The following is a 22,934-nucleotide window of genomic DNA, read 5'->3' on the forward strand; positions in this document are numbered from 1 at the left end:
TGGTGTTTTGTCTCATCCTTGCAGCACCTGGGAGTGTTTTCTTTTTCGCCTCCTTGTCTCTTGTTCCTCATTAAGTGTTTGCTTGAAAGAGCCATTCCTTTCTTGATAACGGTACATCATTCCGATTTATCCTCGGCACTCAGTTCCCAGTTTTTATGTGGAATGCGGCATTATCTGAAGCTTTGTTTTATTGTGTCCTTAAAATTTTTCCTCTTCTCTCCTTGCTTTCGGTTTCCTAATTGCAGCTTTCCATACAGCACTTACTTGTGCTGTGCTGTCCCAGGCAGCATAGCTGCATTATGTTAATATTAGTTTCTGGTAGGAGACTATTTTCCAGAACTTCACCTTTGGTAATCTTGCTTGGCCATTTGATATTGAGTAAGGCCTGAAAATGGTATTAATGGAACTGCCCTTCTTTCCCCCAAAAACTCTGTCCTCCCCACCACTGTAATCAATACTAGCATTCCTCTTGTTTCACAAGCCCCATAACCTTGCCAGTATCCAAAACTTATCTCTCTTATTCAACCTGCAAAGGCATCAAATCCTGTTGGTACTTTCTTCATATCACTAAAATCTGCCCTCTCCTATCCATCCAAACTTGTTAACACACCGTCCTCGCCTCTAGTCTGTAAACTCAATGGGAGCAGGGAAAATGTTGACCAAATCTGTTATATTGTTCTGTCCCAAGTGCTTAATACAATGCTCTACCCACAGTTTACCACTCAATAATAATAACTGTCATATTTGTTAACCACTCACTGTGTGTCAAGCACCTACTATAATAATAATAATAATGATGATGGCATTTGTTAACCATTTACTATGTGTCAAGCATGGTTCTAAGCACTGGGAGGTACAAGGTAATCAGGTTGTCCCACATGGGGCTCACAGTCTTAATCCCCATTTTTCAGATGAAGTAATTGAGGCACAGAGAAGTTAAGTCACTTGCCCAAAGTCACACAGCTGACAAGTGGTGGAGCCAGGATTAGAAACCACGACCTCTGACTGCCAAGCCCATGCTCTTTCCACTAAGCCACGCTGCTCCTAGGGCTCACAGTTTAAGTAAATACGATTGATCAGAAACTCTTGTCATTTTCAAACCCCCTCAGAAGCTCTCGGGTCTTATTCTCATCATCAACATCAATGATATTTTATTGAGAGCATACTTTGTGCAGAGCTCTCTACTAAGCACTTGGGAGAGTACAATCCAACAGAATTTGGTAGGGCTGGGATTCCAGCCTAAGACTCTGAGCAAGGAATGTGTCTACCAACTCTATTATACTGTACCCACCCAAGAGCTTAGTATGGCGCTCTGCACACAGTAAGCACTCAACAAATGCGATTGACTGAAAATGTGGGGTGGGTACAAACAATAGCTTTGCCCCTCAGATGGAAATCTGAGGAGGCCCCAAATTTTACTATTAGACCCATAGAGTTGGCATTCACAGGGTCTGAGGGCTGCCTCAGAGTTTGGGATGGGGTGGTTCTGGAAGTTTGTCAGTGTACGAAGCTGTATGTGGTATGTAGACTGTGAGCCCATCACTGGGCAGGGATCGTCTCTGTTGCCGAATTGTACATTCCAAGTGCTTAGTACAGTGCTCTGCACATAGTAAGCGCTCAATAAATACTATTGAATGAATGAATGAATATTGCCAGCCATTTCCCATTCTCCTCTGGTCTCACCCTGTGCCCTTGTGACAAATAGGCTGCCCTCCTCTGCTGTTGACACAGCAGTAGGGGGTATGGAGAGGGAGGAGAAGGCTGTGAATGGCTGAACTGAACACCCCTCCTTTTGTCACTCTTTCATCTCCCTGGCTTAGCTAAAAGCATTTGCTCCCACTTGTCCAACCCCGCTGAGGAGGAAGTGCACTTCTACACCCTTTATGAAAGGGAAATTTGATGCACTGAGCCCCTACCGTATCACTGTTGTGAGGGAATGTGCCCCAGGAGAGGGGATTGTTAACAGGAAGTTGATTATAAATATTAGCTATTGTTGCTATTAATAGCATTCCATGAGGCAAATGCAGGAAATTTGCTGCAGCCCAATAAGGTGGTCACTGATACCCCTTGCAGATATAGGATAAAGAGAGCCCCGTGACATCAGCCATAGTATACTGGGCATGCAACATGATGTGATGATGTCACAGGTGCTATTCTAAGGAAGTGCACTAATTTATTTTCAGCAGATGTTGACCTCTGACCAACCCTGGATTCAATCCAGTTTATGCGTGCCTCTCCCAGGCCCATATGAACTCAATCACCAGATCCAGGTCACAGAACTCGCTGAAGCCACTAGAAGGGAGCATCAGGGCTGGAAAGGTTAAAAAGCAGACATAATGTCCAGTATCACAACAGTACTGGGCAGGAACAGATCAGCTGAAAACTGCACTGAACATTGTAAAACTGGACAACTGGTCCCCCTACAATCCAGACAAAGAGGAACCACTTTTAGGGAAGAAAAATAATCCCATTTTTGTGCTCATTCAATTATTTTCTCAGAGTCTAATATCAATTACTTTCCTCATTATGTCACCCCTCCCCTCTTTTCCGGTCTTCCTGGGGGTATTTAGAAAGCTCTAGTCTCCAAACACAAATCACTTTGCGGGGCCTCAAATGGTGACCCAGAAAAGAAATAATCTATTGCCCATTTTCTGTGCTGTCTAATCTCTATGATTGTACTTGTTCATTAAGTTTTTAAACACTTGCTCTGAGCAGAGAGAGCAATAATCATATTTCTGGAAGGAGCTTCAACACCCTTTTTATTGCTAATCCTTAATCAGTTTCCTTTTTCTCCATACACCAAATTTTTTTTTTACTGTACACCCATCCTAGAGGAGGTTAATACCTATTTTATATGATATTTTATTTTCTAATAAAAGATACTCTTTTTTGACTATTTGAGCTTTTGGAATTTTATTCTCCAGAGTCTCCTGGGCTGGAGGGGGTGAGCATTATAATAATAATAATAATTATAATAATTGTGGCATTTAAGTGTTCACTGTGTACCAAGCACTGTACTAAGCTGTGAAGTAGACACATGATAATCAGGTAGGACACAATCCCTGACCCACATGGGCTTACCATTTAGAGTCTAGAGCAGACTGACAGGTTGGTGGAACTCATTCCCTCTCATGGCTCCAAGTACCATCTTTGGGCGACTGACTCCCATATCTACCTCTCCAGCCCCAATCTCTCTCCTTCTCTGCAGTTTTGCCTTTCTTCCTGCTTTCAGGACATCTCTACTTGGATATTCTACCAACACTTCCAACTTAATGTGTCCAAAATCAATCGATCAATCCATTTCATTTACTGAGTGCAGAGCACTGCACCAAGCACTTGAGATAGTCCAATATAACAGAGTCAGTAAACATGTTCCCTGCCCACCACGAGCTTATGGTCTAGAGGGAGATACAGTCATGAATATCAATAAATAAATTACAGATATGTACAAAAGTGCTATGGGACTGAGGGGTGGGGGGATAAAGAGGGCAAATCAAAGTGCACGAGTGACAAGAGAAGAGGAAATGAGGCCTTAGATGGGGATGGCCTCTTGGAGGAGAAGTGCCTTCACTAAGGCTTTGAATGTGGGGAAAGTGATCGTCCGTCAGATATAAAGAGGAAGTGTGTTCAGGAAAGAGAACAGTGTGTTCAGGGGAGAGGATGGTGGAAAGATAGATCAGTTTGAGGTAAAGTGAGTAGGTTGGCACTAGAGGAATGAAGTCTGCAGGCTGGGCTGTAATAGGAAAATCAGGGAGGTAAGGTAGGAGGGGGGGCAGGGATTATAACTACCAACCCTATCGTATTGTACTCTCCCAATCATTTAGTTCAGTACCCAGTAAATACCACGATTGATGGATTGATCCACTGGAGAACTACCACTGGAGAACTCAGTTTAGTTTAACTTCCCTGTGCCTCATTTATAAAATGACGATTAAAACCGTGAGCCCCTCGTGGGGCATGAACTGTGTCCAACCTGAGTAAACTCTATCTATCCCAGTGCTTAGTACAGTATCTGGCACATACTAAGTGCTTAACAAATGCCATTAAAAAAAAGAAGCCAAAAAATAAACCAAACCAAACAAAAAAGCAATAAGAAATCCAGGGCCAGTGGCTCAAGGAGGGACCAGGTGGAAGACAAATGAATGAGCAGGTCTTTACGAGAGTTGCGGGGTTTTTTTAGGGTATTTGTTAAGCACTTACTTACTACTTACTTCTTCTCCGGGGTGGTGACATCACTAGAGGGCAGGGTTAAGAGTAGATAAGAGGAATATAGTCCCCTGACTTCAGGAAACACAAAAAGTGCAATTCACCTTATGAAATCTCCCCAAATAGCTAAAGATCCTGGGGGAGAGGATGCTTAAACTGATATTCATTCAGGTGTATTTATTGAGCGCTTACTGTGTGCAGAGCACTGTATTAAGTGCTTAGTGTGTGAGCCACTTCCCACACTACCTCTTCAGACATGATGATGATGGCATTTGTTAAGCACTAACTATGTGCGGAGCACTGTTCTAAGCGATGGGGGAGATAAAGGTTATCAGGTTGTCCCACGTGAGGCTCACAGTCTTAATCTCCATTTTACAGATGAGGTAACTGAGGAACAGATAAGTTAAGTGACTTGCCCAAAGTCACATAGCTGACAAGTCACGGGGCTGGGATTAGAACCCATGACCTCAGACTCCCAAGCCCATGCTCTTTCCACTGAGCACCCTCACCCTGTTTTTAGAATGCCACCCAGCTGAGGACAACTGAACAAGCTGGAAAAAGCTTGCTAGTACTGAGAGAGAAGCAGTGTGGCCGAATGGAAAGAACATGGGCCTGGGAGTCAGAAGGACCTGGATTCTAATCTCCTGGTAGACTTTAAAGTCACTGTGGGCAGGGAATATGTCTGTTTATTGTTACATTGTACTCTTCCAAGAGCTTAGCAAAGTGTTCTGAACACAGTAAGCGCTCAATATGAGTGATTGAATGAATTGAATTGGAGAAGCAGTGTGGCTCAGTGGAAAGAGCCCTGGCTTTGGAGTCAGAGATCATGGGTTTGAATCTCGGCTCTGCCACTTGTCAGCTGTGTGACTGTGGGCAAGTCACTTAATTTCTCTGTGCCTCAGTTACCTCATCTGTCAAATGGGGATTAAGACTATAAGCCCCACGTGGGACAACCTGATTCCCCTGTGTCTACCCCAGCGTTTAGAACAGTGCTCTAGCACATAGTAAGCGCTTAACAAATACCAACATTATTATTGAATGAATAAACCCAACTCCGTCACCTGTCTGCTGCATGACCTTGGGCAAGTCACAACTCCTTTGTGCCTCAGTAACCTCATCTGTAAAATGGGGAATGAGACTGTGAGCCCCAGTAGGATAGGGACTGTTTCCAAGCTGATTAACACCAGAATCCATCAGTTTGATCAATCAGTGGCATATCCTCAGTGTTTTCTGTATGTAGAGGATTGTACTGAGCGCCTGGGAAGGTACAATACAGTAGAGTTAGTAGTTGTGATTCCTGTCCACAGAAGGTTTAGAATATATGGCTGTGGGGAAGAAGGGGATGTATTCCTATCATAAGAAGAGAACACATAGTCACCATGATTTAAAAAAAACAACTCAACTTTCTCATAAGGACTCAGGAGCCAAAATAAACACACAGATGTAGAATGGGAAATAGAGGTTAGGAATGGTTAGAATAGAAAAAGATCCAGAAGGTCATAATGAACAAAAGGTGAATGAGTCACAGCTGCATTTTTAAAGCAAACATGAAGATGGAATGCATTAACAGGAGGAAGGCAGGCATGAGCCAGGAAATAATTGTTTTGTCTGTCTACATCATTTGTTTGACCCTTATTGTGCCTGGATAGGCTTTTTGCCTTCTAACAGAGATGTGGCAAATCTTTAGATTTTCAACAAAGAGCCCCAGGAATGAGGTTCGAAGAAGACGGTTCAAAGGGTTGCTTTAGGAGACGGTGGTCATGACACAGTGGTAGTAGAGGCAAGATCATAGGACCTAAATTCTAGTAAGTCTAAAACTGAAATCCTCATCTTCTCTCCCAAATCCATTCCTCCACCAAATTTGCCCATCGGGGTGACAATTCTGCTATCTTCCCCGTCTCTGAAAACCACAACCGTGGCACGATCAGACTCAACTCTTACATTCAGTCTATGGTTAAATCCTGTGGGCTTTTCCTCCACGACATTTCTGGCCTTCACCTCTTCCTCTCCAACCAGACAGCAACCGCCCTGACCCAGGCACTTGTCATAAACTGACTGGACTATTGATCCACCATCCTCTCCCCTCTCTAGTGAATCATTTTTTCTAAAAAACATGGTTCTGCACACATTTATCCACTGCCTAGACACTTTCGGTAGTTGCCCATTCTTCTCCATATCAAGTAAAACTCCTGACCATTGGAACTAAAGCTTTCAATCAGGCCTCTTTCCAACCTCTCCCCCCACCACTGCTTTAAGGCACTCTCCTCACCCCACTTAACACTAGAGATAGTAGATTCAATCCCTGTCTTCGAGAATCTTACAGTCTAGCCAGGAAGACAGTCTAAAATAAAATACACTTAGGGAGAAGCTACTGAGTTTAAATATAATGTACCTCAGTGCTATGGGCAGCCAGAGGGAGAGTGAATGTAAGCTTACTGTGGACAGGGAATCTATCTACCAACTCTGTTATATTGTACTTTTCCAAGTACTTAGTATGGTGCTCTGCACACAGTAAGTGCTCAATAAATATGATTGATTACCTAAGTGCTTAAGAGGGTGAGGAAAGGGCATACAGGTGATACAGTAGAGTGGAAACATGATGGGGAGCTAAGAGACTGCTTAATCAAGATTTTCTGGAGGAGGCTTTGAAGATCAGGGAAGAGTAGTGGTCTTCTGGACAGGAGAGTGGGAGGGGATTCTAGGTAGGAGGGAGGATCTGAGCCAAAAGTTGGCAGAGAGAGAGCGAGCTGAGAATGGGTTAGATGAGTAAGATAGCAATTTGTTTTTTATGGTTTTTGTCAGGGCTTACTTTGTGCCAGGCACCACTGGCTTCCCACCCAAATCCAGTCCTCTCCCTGACTGTCCCGTCACTGTACACGGCACCACCATCCTTCCTGTCTCACAAGCTATCTTTGTCTCCTCTCTCTTATTCAACCCACATATTCAATCCATCGCCAAATCCTGTCAGTCCCACCGTCACGACATAGCTAAAACCTGACCTTTCCTCTCCCTCCAAACTGCTACTTCATTAATACAATCTCTCATCCTATCCCGCCTAGATTATTGCATCAGCCTCCTGCTGACCCCCAACCTCCTGCCTCTCCCCATTCCTGTCCATACTTCATTCCACTGCCTGGATCGTCTTTCTACAGAAATGTTCAGGACACGTCACCCCCACTCCTCAAAAATCTCCAGTGGTTGCCTATCCACCTCCAAATCAAACAAAAACTCCTCTCCATTGGCTTTAAAACACTCCATCACCTTGCCTTCGCCTACCACCCAGCCCACATACTCTGCCCTTCTGGTGCTAACCTTCTCATTGTGACTTGCTCTCACCTGTCTTGCGACCAACCACTGGCCCACGTCCTTTCTCTGGCCTGGAATGCCCTCCTTCCTCAAATCCTCCAGATAATTACTCTCTCCCACTTCAAAGCCTTACTGAGGGCACATTTCCTCCAAGAGGCCTTCCTAGACGAAGTCCCACTTTTCCTCATCTCCCACTCCCTTCTGCATCATCCTGACTTGTTCCCTTTGCTCCCTCTGTCTCCTCAGCCCTACAGCAATTATGTGTGTATATATATACATATATGTACATATATGTATATATATACACACACACATATGTATCTGTAACTTTACTTATACCGAAGTCTGTTTATTTGTATTGATGTCTGTCTCCCCCTGGCTAGACTGTGAGCTCGTTATGGACAGAGATTGTCACTGTTTATTATTGTACTGTACTTTCCCAAATGCTTAGTACAGTTCATAATGCTCTAGAATCCACTCTCTAACCATGTTAATCCAAGCATTTATCCTATCCCACCTTAATTACTGCATCAGACTCCTTGGTGACCACCCTGCCTCCTGCCTCTCCCCACTCCAATCCTTACTTCGTTCTGCTGCCCAAATGATAGCATGGCTCAGTGGAAAGAGCCCAGGCTTGGGAGTCAGAGGTCATGAGTTTGAATCCAGGCTCAGCCACCTGACAGCTGTGTGACTGGGGTTAAGTCACTTAGCTTCTCTGTGTCTCAGTTACCTCATCTGTAAAATGGGGATTAAGACTGTAAGCCTCATGTGGGACAACGCGATTACCCTGCATCTACCCCAGCGCTTAGAACAGTGCTCTGCATATAGTAAGTGCTTAACAAATACCAACATTATTATTATTATTACAGTGATTAGACTGTAAACCCGTCATTGGGCAGGGATTGTCTCTGTTGCCGAATTGTACATTCCAAGCACTTAGTACAGTGCTCTGCACATAGTAAGCGCTCAATAAATACTATTGAATGAATGAATGCTCTGCAAAAGTAAGTGCTTAATAAAAATAAGGTTGAATGAATGAATGAATAATAGATAGATCACAGGCTTTGAAGTCAGAAGGCCCTGAGTTCTAATCCCAGCTCTGTTACACGTCTGCTCTGTGACCTTGGGCAAACCACTTAATTTATCTGGGCCTCAATTACCTCATCTATAAAATTGGGATTAAGAGTGTGAAATCCTTGTGTGACAAGGATTGGGTCCAAACTGATTAACTTGTATCTACCCCAGTGCTTAGAATAATGGTTGGCACATAATAAGCGCTTAACAAGTACCATTAATATTATTATTTACTAAGCACTGGGGTGGATACAAGCTAATCAGGTTGGACATCGTCCATGTCCCCCTATTTTCAGTCCCGATTTTACAGGTGAAGTAACTGAGGCACAGAAAAGTTAAGTGACTTGTCCAGGGTCACGCAGCAGACAACTGGCAGAGTTGGGATTAGAACATCGGTCCTCTGACACCCAGACCCGTGCTGTTTCTGCTAGGTCACATTGTTTCTCAACTGAGAAGAGTGAAGCACGCAGGCTGAGTGGTAGCAGGAAAGGATGGAGTAAGTAGTGAGGAGAAGAAAGCTGGAATTAGGTCCCAGTCTGATTTCTGCCACAGACTCACTGAGTTCCCTGTAGCATATAACTTAACTCTGTTTCTCCATTTGTAAAACTACCTCCTTCCCACAGGGAGATTGTAAGAATTAGTTAATTAATGTGCTCTAAAGTACTTTTGCCGTGTGGCAAAAGGTGGTAGGTACATTGAAAGTCCACAGTGTCACAATATTAGAAACTACCAATTAAAGAAATGAGAATGTTTTCATTTCTTGACTATTTATAGTACAACAACTCTTGGCATTTGCATACCATTAAACCTTTTTCAACCCTTCGTCTACCTTCACAGCACTTCTCTGAGACCAGGCGATATTTAATTGCTTAATTTCGCAGACCAGCTGACTGAAACCCAGGAGGCTACACGAGTGTCTGGAATCATCCTGCCCAGTAGTAAAAGCGTGGAGTCATGCACCGTTAATGACTGAATATCATACCAATCACTTAGGAAGTTTAAAATGTATTAAATGCATTTCCTGAGCAGCTCTGAAGTTTTAAAACAACATACAGGAAACCTGATTTACCTAGGTTTCTTTGCCTTAAACCCTTGAAAAGTACAATTGAAAAATAAGTTGTAACTAGAAAGATTGTGAATTCAACAGTCGCAAGTATCCTGTAAAAATAATCTGATTTGGCCCTTCCAAAACACCATCCTAATTTAATTAATTTATTTATATTAATAATAATAATAATGTTGGCATTTGTTAAGCGCTTACTATGTGCAGAGCACTGTTCTAAGCGCTGGGGTAGATACAGGGTGATCAGATTGTCCCACCTGGGGCTCACAGTTTTAATCCCCATTTTACAGATGAGGGAACTGAGGCTTAGAGAAGTTAAGTGACTTGCCCACAGTCACATAGCTGACAAGTGGCAGAGCAGGGTTTCAAACCCCTGACCTCTGACTTCCAAGCCTGGGCTCTTTCCACTGAGCCACGCTGCTTCTCCATATTAATGCATGTCTTCCACTTTAGACTATAAACTCATTTTGGGCAGGGACTATGGCTACCGACTCTATTACGTTATACTTTTCCAAGGGCTTAATACGGTGCTCTGCATACAGTGAGCGCTCAATAAATAAGAGGGATTGATTGATTGTTACCAGGTGACTAGGAGATACTTCACTACAAATTAGTGAATTTTCTCTCATCATTTGCTCCTAAGGCTCTTTTCCGGGGTTGCTTTTTATCGATTTGAGTAACATAAATTAGCCCCATTTACTCTTTAGTATTCTCTAGAGATGTGAAACGTATCATGAAACGTATCATTCTTGATGCCAGTGAAAGAAAGCATTTAGTAGCTCCTTGACTTTTAGGTAGTAGAATCTAAAGAGAAAGCTGCTCTTCAGACAACTGTTCTTTTATGTTTATAGAACAGAGAAATATTTTAAGTTTTCAAACTGCATTTTTTATCTGAAAATTTTACAATCCATGTCAAAGATATTGTTTTCAATGCTCATGCTCAAGGTCTAGAAGCAGTGTGGCCTAATGGAAAGAGTATAGACTTGGGAGACAGAAGGACCTGGGCTCTAATACCAGTTCTGCCACTTTGCTCTGTGACCTTTGGCTAATCACTGAACATCTCTGTGCCTCAGTTACCTCATTATAAAATGGGGATTAAGACCTTGAGTCCTATGTGGGACAGAGACTATGTCCAATCCGATTATCTTAGTAACTGACACATAGTAAGTGCTGGAGAACTACCCTAAAAAAACCAATAATTTGTTTTTCCAGGTGTTGTAACCTTAATTATATTTCAATTGAGATGTTGAGGAAATGTTATTTAATTTCCAATTGGATACAAGTTGAGAAATACAAGAAGAACCCTTTTCAGTACCTTTGATAATTGGTATCCTAGGGCTGGGCTCAGGGTAATAATGCCTCTGGCTGTTTACAGCTGGGGTAAGGACTCACTTCCCCTCTCAAGATGGCACCTGGAGAGTTTCCAGTACTCTACCAGTCTCGGCTATGGGAGGGAGAGTCAAGCAGAGGCATATCCATTCCAATCCTAGCTTGGTCAGTGGCTAGTGAGTGAAAGGCAATCTGTTATAAGCCAAAACTCCCCTGTGTTGGGCAGCAGCGGTATGGGAGAGAGGAAAGGGTGGAGGCTGAAGAGTTATCTGTACGGAAGAAAGTAGTGGTCAACGGCTTTTGTATTTTTACCAAAAAAAAACCCTCTATGGATCCAATACCGGAACAATTAATAATAATAATGTTGGTATTTGTTAAGCGCTTACTATGTGCCGAGCACTGTTCTAAGCGCTGGGGTAAACACAGGGGAATCAGGTTGTCCCACGTGGGGCTCACAGTCTTAATCCCCATTTTACAGATGAGGGAACTGAGGCACAGAGAAGTTAAGTGACTTGCCCACAGTCACACAGCTGACAAGTGGCAGAGCTGGGATTCAAACTCATGAGCCCTGACTCCAAAGCCCGTGCTCTTTCCACTGCGCCACGCTGCTTCTCATAATGATGGTATTTGTTAAGCGTTTACTATGTGCAGAGCACTGTTCTAAGCGCTGGGGTAGACACAGGGGAATCAGGTTGTCCCACGTGGGGCTCACAGTCTTAATCCCCATTTGACAGATGAGGGAACTGAAGCACAGAGAAGTGAAGTGACTTGCCCCCAGTCACAGAGCTGACAAGTGGCAGAGCTGGGATTCGAACTCATGACCTCCAACAATTGCGGATGGAGGTGGGACCTTCTGGGAGAGATGTGTCTGTGGAGTCATTACGGGTTGGAGACGACTTGACGGCATAAGACAAGACAAGGGACTTGGGTTCTTCGGTAATGAAGAATGAGTTCTTCAGTAGACATCCTGCGATTGTCCCCAGAGGCACCATCCTGTGATGCAGTGCGAGTGATTGGTGTGTGTGTGGGGCAAATCCCCCCACCTGCCCTCCCACTGCACAACTCCAGCTCACTGCTCCCACCTCCACCACCTCCCACCATGTGCAGTATCTGCTTGCCGCTCCTGATGCCTTCCCCACCTCTCCCTGGTGATTCTAGACTGTGAGCTCCTTGGGGACGGGGAATATGTGCTTACTAATTCTGTTATTTTTTCTTTTTACAGTATTTATTAAGCCAGTCAATCAATCGTATTACTGAGCACTTACTATCATAGCAAGCACTTAACAAATGCCATTATTATTGTTATTATTATTATTATTATTATTAATGATAATAATACTTGTTAGGCTCTTAAAATGTACCAAGCACAGTTCTAAGTGCTTGGGTAGATACAGTGCAATCAGACTGTCAAACCTGGAGCTCAGTCTTCGTCCCCATTTTACAGATGAGGTAACTGAGGTCCAGAGAAGTAAACTGGCTTGTCCAAGGTCACACCAAAGACAAGGGGCAGAGCTGGGATTAGAACCCATGTCCTCTGACTCCCAAGTCTGTGTTCTTTCCACTAAGCCACGCTACTATGTGCAAAGCACTGAATTAGGCACTTAGGAGAGTATGATATAGCAATACAGCAGATATTTTCCCTGTCCAGAATGAGCTTACTATGTGCCAGGCACTGTACTACGCGCTCAGGTAGATACAAGCAGCAGCAGCAGCGTGGCTTAGTGGAAAGAGCCCAGACCTGAGAGTTAGAGGTCATGGGTTCTAATACTAGCTCTGCCACTTGCCTGCTGTGTGACCTTGGGCAAGCCACTTAACTTCTCTGGGCCTCAGTTACCTCATCTGTAAAATGGGGATTAAGACTGTGAGCCCCACGTGGGACAACCTGCTTGCCTTGTATCTACCTTAGCGCTTAGAACAGTGTTTGGCACATAGTAAGCACTTAACAAATACCATAATAATTATTATTATTATACAAGACTCTAGACTGTAAGCTCCCTCTAGACTGAAAGCTTATCATGGGAAGTTGTGACTGCTAACTCTGTTGTTTTGTACTCTCCCAAGTGCTTAATACAGTGCTCTACACACAGTAAACAATACCATTGATTGATTAATTCCTCTCAACAATCCAGCTTCTTCCATTCCACTCACCCTGCCCTCTTTCAACTCCCTCCCCACTCCCTGTGGCTATTAAAATCATTTCCCCCTCACTCCTGTGCATCCCCTCAACCACCCTCACCCCTGTAACTACCATCATAAAGGTGACTGCTCTTATTTAAAACTAATCAATTAATTGTTTATATCTATTTTATTTTTTATGGCAGTTGTTAAGCCCTTCCTATGTGCCAGGCACTATTCTAAGCACCGATGTAGATACAAGCTAATCAGGTTGAACATAGTCCATGTCCCATGTGGGACTCATAGTCTTAATCCCCATTTTAGAGACGAGGGAAATAACACAGAAAAGTGAAATGACTTGTCTAAGGTCACACAGCAGACAAGGGGCAAAGCTGGGGTTAAAACCCAGATCTTTCCGAGTCTCAGGCCCGTGCTCTACCCACTTAGCCACGATGCTTCTTTTTATTGAGCTCTTACTGTGTTCAGACCACTGTACTAAGTGCTTGGGAGATTACTAATGTGTTGTAAAGCTGAAACAGGAGAATAAATTTAGAAATTCTGTTAGTGCCATTTATTGCGAGTCAAAACATCTTTAAATTGACAACTGCCTGGAATACAGCTCTGTCCTCAAATGCCAATCCTGAATTTTTTGTTAGTGTTTGTTATAACAATACCTTTTGTCTTTCCTTTTCTGACCATTGTAACTTCAAGATCACACTAAATTAAGCCATTCATTTCCAAAGATATTTTCAAAGCTTGATCAAGAACTGCACAGTTACCATAGTTGCATGGCTAATCTGTCAAAAGAAAATTAATCATAGTAATAGTGAGAAATTGAATGATATTTAACCAAAATATGAGACATTCGTGGAATTTTTATACCTATTGCCTTTTAATTATACCAAATAAAACAGGAACGGAATAGAAACATTTTTTATTTTAAAAAAGGTCAAATAAATAACACCCCACATAATTCTAGTATTTTTAATTATGAAGCAGTTACCAACTGCCAAACCCTGGATTAGATATAAGATTATCAGATCAGAGAGTTGAGGGGCAGAGGTATATTTGATGTAATTTTCTCTAGACCATAAGCTTGCTGTGGGCCGGGAACATGTCTTCCAACTCTGTTATACTGTACTCGCTCAAGTGCTTAGTATTCATTCATTCATTCAATAGTATTTATTGAGCGCTTACTATGTGCAGAGCACTGTACTAAGCGCTTGGGATGAATAAGTCGGCAACAGATAGAGACAGTCCCTGCCGTTTGACGGGCTTACAGTCTAATCGGGGGAGATGGACAGACAAGAACAATGGCAATAAAAGAACAATGGCAATTTTTCAATGCCTCACTTACCTCATCAACAAAATGGAGATTAAATCCTTCTACCTCCATCTTAGAGTATGAACCCTATGTGGGATAGGGACTGTGTCCAACCTGATAAACCTATATCTACCACAGCACTAAGAGTGTTTGACATATAGTAATTGCTTATAAAATACCATTAAACAATGAAGGATGGAAAAAAGGAAACACCCAAGAAGTAGTCCATTCCATTATCTATTGTGCTTTAAGCAAAGCTATTCTCTTCACCTTAAAAATCCCTGGCTTTCCCATGTCTTCCTCCCCACTCATTTGACCACCTATCAAAGCCATCTCAACTCTAACTGCCAAACCAGGCTGATTGACTTGAGGTCATCATTCTACTTGACGTACTCACCTAAACACACATTCACAAGCACCCCCCACCCCCTTAAATGTTCTTTCTGCACTCAAATGTCCTCTTAATTCATATATAATATTACTTGAGACAATACAGAGAGATTTTACTTCACTTGTGCTTAATACAGCCTTTAAAACGAGAGCAACATATTTACCAATATATCTATTTTTGCTGGCCCTTCTCCAGGAGTTACACAGATATTAAAATCTATATTCCTCATCAGGATAACCACCTTCTCATCCCATAGGGAAGCAGTGTGGCCTAATAGAAAGAGCACAAGCCTGGGGGTCAGATTACCTTTGTTCCCTAATTCCAGCTCCACATTTGTCTGCTGTGGGACACCAGGCAACTCACTTCCCCCACCTACCTTCTTTGGTCTTGTCTGCCTTTGGATTTCCTGGAAGAAAAACTGTGCTGTAAAATGTGGTCTTCTAGCAGTAGGATTGTGCCAACTAATTGGACACCCTAGTAGGATAGTATCACATTCAATGGTTTTAATATAATTGAAGACATAAATAAATGTTTGGCTACACTTTCATCAAGGTGCAATCTTACTAATAGTTCTGCCTCTGAGTCCAAATGGAAAATTTGAGGTGCTTCATTTAATGGGCAACACTCTCCAATTTCAGATCAATTGCTGGAATTCTGTTATTTTTGTTAAAGAAAAGGAAATTTCCAGCAGATCTAATTTAAAGCATTCAAGCAATGGTAAATTCTTGTGCAATGCAGTTATTAGTTTTTAAGTAATTACAAATTCTCCAAAGGTAGCCAAAAAGCTAAGGCAGTTCACCAGAGAAAATATGTTTGTTTTAGCAAAATTTCGAGACCCGCTAGATTGTGAGCTCCTTGTAGGCAGGGAACATTTCTACCAACGCCTAGAACAGTGCTCTGCTCGCAGCAAGAACTCATTAAATACATTGATTGAAATACCACTGATTGATGAATCCTTATAAATCTCCCATTTCCCCTGACCCCTTTTCAGAAAGATGCTTTTATGGGGAAGTAAAATGGAACACACACAGAATATATGAATGACAAGCTGTATTTGCTATTTCAGCTGAACTGATGTTTCCATGTCACTGGTGTTGGGTCATAGAGACTGCAAGAATTTCAAGATAAAGCAGAGCTAATGACTTGAATCTGAAATGCTCCTAGTTTGAATAGCTACTCTTAAATTTATTGTTTAATTTCAGTCTTGTCTCGTCTTATGCTGTCGAGTCGTCTCCGACCCATAGCGACTCCATGGACAAATTTCTCTCAGAATGCCCCGCCTCCATCTGCATTCTTTCTGGAAATGTATCCATAGAGTTTTCTTGTTAAAAATACAGAAATGGTTGACCACTGCCTTCTTCTGCTCAGTAAATCTGAGAAGCAGCGTGGCTCAGTGGAAAGAGCCTGGGCTTGGGAGTCAGAGGTCATGGGTTCTAATCCCAGCTCCACTGCTTGTCAGCTGTGTGACCTTGGGCAAGTCACTTCGCTTCTCGGTGCCTCAGTTTCCTCATCTGTAAATTGGGGATGAAGACTGTGAGCCTCAAGTAGGACAAACTGATTACCCTCTATCTACCCCAGCACTTAGAACAGTGCTTGGCACATAGTAAGCGCTTAACAAATGCCATCATTAGTATTATTAAATCTGAGTTTTTGCCCTTGACTCTCCCATGCCATTGCTGCCCAGCAGAGGTTGTGTTTTGACTTGTAGCAGATTGCCTTCCACTCGTTAAACATTGCCCAACCTAGGAATGGAATGGTATGCCTCTGTTTGACTCTCCCTCCCATAGCTGAGACCGGTAGAGGACTGGAATCACTCTAGGTACAATCCTGAGCTGGGAATTTGAGTAGCTACTGTTAATGTGCGCAAAGTGTTTTTGTCCTGCTGGTGTCCTTCTGAGGTAGGCATGTTTTATCTTTGTCTTTCTATGGATGAAAAAGCTTTAAACTGGGGAGCCCAAGTGACTTGCTCAACCCCAACCGATTGAGGCAGTTAGAACACAGAAAAATGATCTTTTTTCCATCTACTATAATAACGCTCTGCCGAAGTTATGGAAACATCAACACCTAAATAGAGATTTGGGGGTGATTTGTTTTGTTTTTTAAATAATGGTATTTGTTAGGTGTATACTTTGTGCCAGGCACTGTACTGTATCAGATTAGATACAGTCCACAACCCAAATGGGGCTCGCAGTCTTAATCCTCACTTTCCAGAGGAGGTAACTGAGGCACAGAGAAGCATCGTGACTTACCTAAGGTCACATAGCAGACAAGCAGCAGAGCTGGGACTAAAACCTAGGACCTCTGCCTTCCAGGCCCATATTCTCACCACTAGGCCTCACTACGGCTTCATAGCACCAGTGATTTACTTCACTCCTACATTTACGGAAGCCCCATGAGGTGCTCTGAGGAATTCAGGATTTGGATCAGGTACATGGAGCTGTGCCTAGAGCTTTTTTATTGTCTCTGACTTGGCACTGATTATGTGTTTTCAGGGGCGTTGTTAGCCCAGCAAGGAAGTAGTAAGCATGAAAGGGAGAAAGAGATGACGGGCGTTGTTAGCCCAGCAAGGGAGTAGTAAGCATGAAAGGGAGAAAGAGATGACTCTGCAAACAGCATCTTGTTTCTCTTCCTCTCAGGCACCCCTTCTGGCACTGAATGGGCCTTTCCCTCCCCACCCCTGAGTTTTTGAGCTGGGAAGTGGAATATTCAAGGCAGAAAAGGGGTGTAGAAAGCATTCCGGATATGTATTCTCCCCCTTCCTTAGTTCTGTTCTCTCCTCTCTGCCTCAAAATTGGGCCTCCTGGAGTTTTTCTGCAGTGGAGAAGGAGTGACTTGTCAGGTCCCTAAGAACTCATACCCTGATGTTTAAGGGCAGATCTGGAGATAAAATCCCCCTCAGAATTTCCAGTTCACAGTACTTCTACTTCCTAGCTCCATTCAGGGTCAGATTTGCAACTTCAGCTATAAACCTTCCGGTGCTTTCCTTATCTGTAAAATGGGGATAATGGTATTTCCCTTCTCTCCATTAATCTGTAAAGTGATACTTGGGTACACACACACATCTTTAATCCTTTAAAAAACTGATAGGTGTTATCTGGAAAGATATTAAATCCTTGCTAAAATGAAGGTGATTCCTTTTCTTTCAAAATCTGTTCCTGATTCTTCTCCCGAAGTGACAAGAAGCTGGGTTTTTAGCAGCAGGTCAAGACTGAGGAGATGACCTCAGAAAACCTGCCTCTATTTAACAATGAGCAGGGGTTTTCTTGACTGGAAAAATTGCAAATGTAGGAAAATAAGATTAGAATCCACTGCCAAGATTGTTAAAGGTGGATCAGTTACACCACATATGTGTCTATTTGTTGAGGAATGGTGCATATTTGGATAGGAATGGTGTATATTTTCGAAGGAATGAAGTTCAGAGTTAACCTTCAGTTCAAAGGTATCCCGTTGATGTGATATTGGTCCTAGGGTCAGCAGTTTCAGCATTGATATTCAGCCTCGGAAATCACTCCTGGGCAAAAAGGGTTGACACAGGTAGATTAGTTTGTAGGTCCTCCTCTGATTAAGGAAAACCTTGAGATGTATCTTGCTGCCTGGTTTAATTATTTAGAGACAGTTGTTTGAAGCAGCCTGGTCTGAGCAAGGGCTGTCCATCACTCTGGAAGCAAAATATGTGTAAACAAGGTGACCAGGGAGCCATGACCCATACTTTGCATTTAGTACAGGGAAATTTCCTGTGTTTCTTAAAGTTGTTTCCCTCACGATGACAGGCCTTGCCCTGGATCTCAAAAGCCTGAGGCACCAAGGACCCAAATTCCTTAAGCATGGTAGCCTGGTTCCTAATTGCAAGTTTCCTGAATATAATCACATTGCAGCAAGTCTGGTTGAGCAGGCCATGACCTCAACTCACTGCCTCTTAACCAATACAAATATAAACTTTCTGACTGTACTTGGTCATGGCAGTCTGATTAAACTGGGTTTGAATATTAATACATAATAATAATGCTATTTATTAAGGACTGTGCTAACTACTGGGGGGAGATACAAGACCAGCAGCTCAGCCCCCATTTTTTTTAATGGTATTTGTTAAGTGCTTACTATATACCGGCACTATACTGGACTGTACTCTGCACTGTACTCTGGGGCAGATACAAGGTAATCAGGTTGGACATAGTCCCTGGCCCACACAAGGCTCACAGTTAGAAAGCAGCAGCATGAAGGATTGACCAAAGGCTCTGAGAGGAGATGGATTCAGTATCCTCGACATGAGGTGACACAGGCTTGAACCTGGGTCTGGGTATTTTGGATCGCATGGAAGGGCTTAATCTGGAAAATGATGCAGAGAAAGAACCAGTAGGGATTAGCAACCAAGAATGTGAGAGCTAAAAAATAGCAAGGAGTCAAGACTGACTACAAGGTCATGGGCTTTGGAGAAGGGAGAATATTGTTGCTGACAGAGTTGGGTAAATTAGAAGGAGGAGCGGGTGCAGGAGAGAAGATAAGGTGCTTAATTTTAGACACGCTGAGTTTGAGGTACTTGTGGGACATCCATAAGGAGCTGTCCTACAGACAAGAGGAAATGTGAGATGGTTTAGCTGGAGAGAGGCAGGTGAGGAAGATTTGGGAGTCATTTTGAGACTGTGCTTCACAGTGCCCTTAAAGGGTTTGTTCTCTCCTACCAGTGGCCCCATTTCAGTTTACCATGTGGCAACCGATTTGCCTTTCCTACTATCATCCCTTCTTCTCACTTATCCTGTGCATTGAAACGGTTTTGCCCCGAATATAGTTTCATGCTGATGAGCTGACTGCATCCAGTACCTTAGTGTTAACGATTTTGTCTTGCCATTTGGTGTTGAGTTTCATGAGTAGATGACCCAGATGAAAATGGTTAAGATTTTGCCTAGCTCTGGACACTGTTGATTTCTCCCTCCAGTTCTAAGTTTGTTATTCTAAGGGAACATGTCTACCAACTCTGTTATAATGTACACTCCCAAGTGCTTAGTACAGTCCTCTGCACCCAGTAAGCACTCAATAAATGACTCATTGACTGATTGATTCTCTGGAGAAAAGTGTTCAGAGACAGAAAGCCCAAAATGCTGCCTGTCAACAAAATAGTACTTTGAGTAGTATATTGAACCCCATGAGTACCCAATAAATACTATTATCTAAAGTTTCAAACATGTTGGTCTTAGCAGCAGGGCACTGAGCTCGGGCCTGAGAATCAGAAGGTCATGTGTTCTAGTCCGGACTCCATCACTGTGTGACCTTGGGCGAGTCACTTTGTTTCTCTGTGCCTCACTTACCTCATCTGTAAAATGAGGATTAAGATCATGAACCTGATTTGGGACAGGGAATGTGTCCAACCTGATTTGCTTGTATTTCCCCTCCAGCACTTAGTACAGTGTTTGGCACATTATAAGCACTTAACAAATGCCAGTCATTATTATTACTTCTTATTGGTTTGTCCTGTACTGATTCTGACTCATCATTATTTTCCCCAGAAAAATTCCTTCAGAAATGGTTTCGTGAGTAGAACTGGCCAAGACAGTCACATACAAGATTTGAGATGGAATTAACACCTTTGAGGGAATCTGGCTTCTTTTCTGTATTCAAGAAAATCTCTCTGGCAGTAGTTATAAATTCTATATGGGCTTTTTGCATTTTCTCTCATTCTTCTGGACAAAGGAGAAATTTCAAAATGGTCACCAAGCCCCAGTTGAATAGGAGTAGTAAGAGAAACTAATCAATCAAGCTTTTATATCTACTCTACAGCACTTACCACAGTACTTAGATAAAAACAGAAATGAGGAGAAGAAATTCCACCCTCTCTGTCTGCATTATAGATTTTGCAGCTCTAAAGGGGCTCAGTCTACTACTTCCATCCCCCTACACAGAACAAATTAAAAAACCCACCTCAGGCAACAGTGCAGATTAGTACTTTTTAGAAAAATGCATAGGCCAATAGGAAATTTCATTCTCTGAGGAACATTTCAAATAGGTGAAAATTAGTCTAAAGATGAAACTAATGTAATTACGATGAGCAAATTAGTCCCCAGAAATTTAACACATACCGTCTAAAAATTATATGGTTGAGACCCCAAAAAAGGCAACCACCAATCTACAAGTGAAATTGTACATTTTGTGCTAGCTTCATTATTGCCAATAAACAATATTCCTAATAACATAAGAGACATCAAAACTGTGCGAAGCAAGGACACTACAAATGCACTCATTAATAACTATTAAAGCTATAATTCATTATATTTTATAATAATGATAATTATGGGATTTATTAAGCATTTAGTATACACTAAATAGTATATAATAATAATAATAATGTTGTTAAGCACTTACTTTGTGCCAGACACTGTACTAAGCTCTGTACAGTAGGAACAAGAAACAAGGTTAAGAGATAGGACACGACCCTTACCCCACAGAGGTCCAAAACCTATAAGGACCATAGTAATAACTGTGATATTTGTTAAGTACTTACTATGCGCCACAGACTGAACTAAGTGCTGGGATGGATAAAGGCAAATAGGGTTGGACACAGTCCCTGTCCCAAATGGGGCTCAGAGTTTTAATCCCCATTTTACAGATGAGGTAATTGAGGCACAGAGAAGTGAAGTGACTTGCCTAAGGCCACAAAACAGACAAGTGACAGAGCTGGGCTTAGAAAACCAAGATCTTCTGACTCCCAGTCCTCTGCTGCATCCATTACACCATGCTGCTTCTCATTCTTATCTTATCCCAATTTTACAGATGAAGAAACAGAGGCTCAGATAGGTTAAATGACTTACCTAGGGTCACAGAATAGGGTAGTGACAGAACAGGAACTTGAACTAGGGTGACCTTATACCCAGTCCGGTGTGTCCTTCCCACTGGGCTACTCTGCCTCCTGTGTGGTAACCATCTATGGACCGGCTCCCTTTGACAGCCAAATATGTATCTGTGTATGAATATAAAAATGGGTTAGGAGTATGCAATTGCTATTAAGCCCAGTCAGGAAGATATTTTCAAAAAACCGCTAATAGAAATCCAGGAAGCCTGGTATTTAGGAGGCTAATAATGAATTTCAATAGGACGGGAAGATTAAGAAGGTAGGGATTATGGGTGAGAAGGTAGGAGAGACAGTAATTTACCACACCAATTTTGGGCTCACCGTAATACGTTCAGCTGTGAAACAAGAAAATTTTATCCAGAAGACACCAGAGAGCCCAAAAAACAGATGATGAAACCAAGGCATAAATATCCTCTTACTTTCGAGAAGAGAAGACTGCAAGAAGAATTTAAATACCTTTTGTGTTTATAAGGTCTGGATTGTTTCTGGTCTTTCTCTTCACTCCAGACTCTTTAGTTAGACTTGGTTTTAAAACACCCTGATTTTTTTTTTTTACACTACTGCCAATTGCCATTTTAGGGGCTAAAAATATGTTAAGCCAATTTATAAGCCTAATAACCACAAAACAGAGATCTGACTTCCTGATCAGAGGCCCTTAAAATGCCTAATTCTATTCTAGTAAATAATTCAAAAATGTGCTGTTCAGTAGAGTGAATAAACAGCACTCAAAGCTCTTGTGAGCAGAGAGTATTTCAGAGCTATAGAAGTACAGTGAATTCAACAGCTTGTATTGAGTGCTTTCTCCGACCCCCCACTTCGCTCCCTTCAGATGAGTCCTCTTTAATTTTCATCAGTTCCCATAGTTAAATTTCTTCAAGTTTCTTCTCTTCATCCCTGAAAATAAGACTTTAAAGTGTACCACTGAGCTCACTTGCTGATATGTGTTACAGTCTAACATGGCCAGCTAATTTTTGCAACATGATTCAACGCAACAGCATCTTAGACACTTAAACATCTAAAATTCACCACCGTGCAATACAATTCTTCGCGGTTTCACTGTGCAAGAGGGAAGCAGTTCAAAACACAGAGCTTAGGCTGCATTATTAATTATATATTTGTGAAAGGAAAGAAGGAAGCCCTTCTTCACGTGTAATGTGCCATCTGAAGCTTGTTAAGAAAAACCACTGGGATGAAATAACTGAGTTACTTGTGACCCCCCTAAACTGTAAGCTCTTTGTGGGCAGGGCATGTGGCTGCTATATTATACTCTCCCATGCGCTTAGTA

The 22,934-nt window shown here is 42.3% G+C and overlaps 1 non-coding gene across 1 annotated transcript; it reads left to right on the forward strand.

Annotated features, from left to right (window-relative positions):
* The first annotated feature begins 11,043 nt into the window (after positions 1-11,043).
* LOC114813916 lies at positions 11,044-11,181 on the forward strand. The gene has a single exon (XR_003761661.1). It is a non-coding gene; the product is annotated as a small nucleolar RNA SNORA7 (small nucleolar RNA).
* Positions 11,182-22,934: the final 11,753 nt, after the last annotated feature.

The sequence above is a fragment of the Ornithorhynchus anatinus genome, chromosome 8, assembly GCF_004115215.2.
Source record: "Ornithorhynchus anatinus isolate Pmale09 chromosome 8, mOrnAna1.pri.v4, whole genome shotgun sequence".
NCBI lineage: Eukaryota > Metazoa > Chordata > Mammalia > Monotremata > Ornithorhynchidae > Ornithorhynchus > Ornithorhynchus anatinus.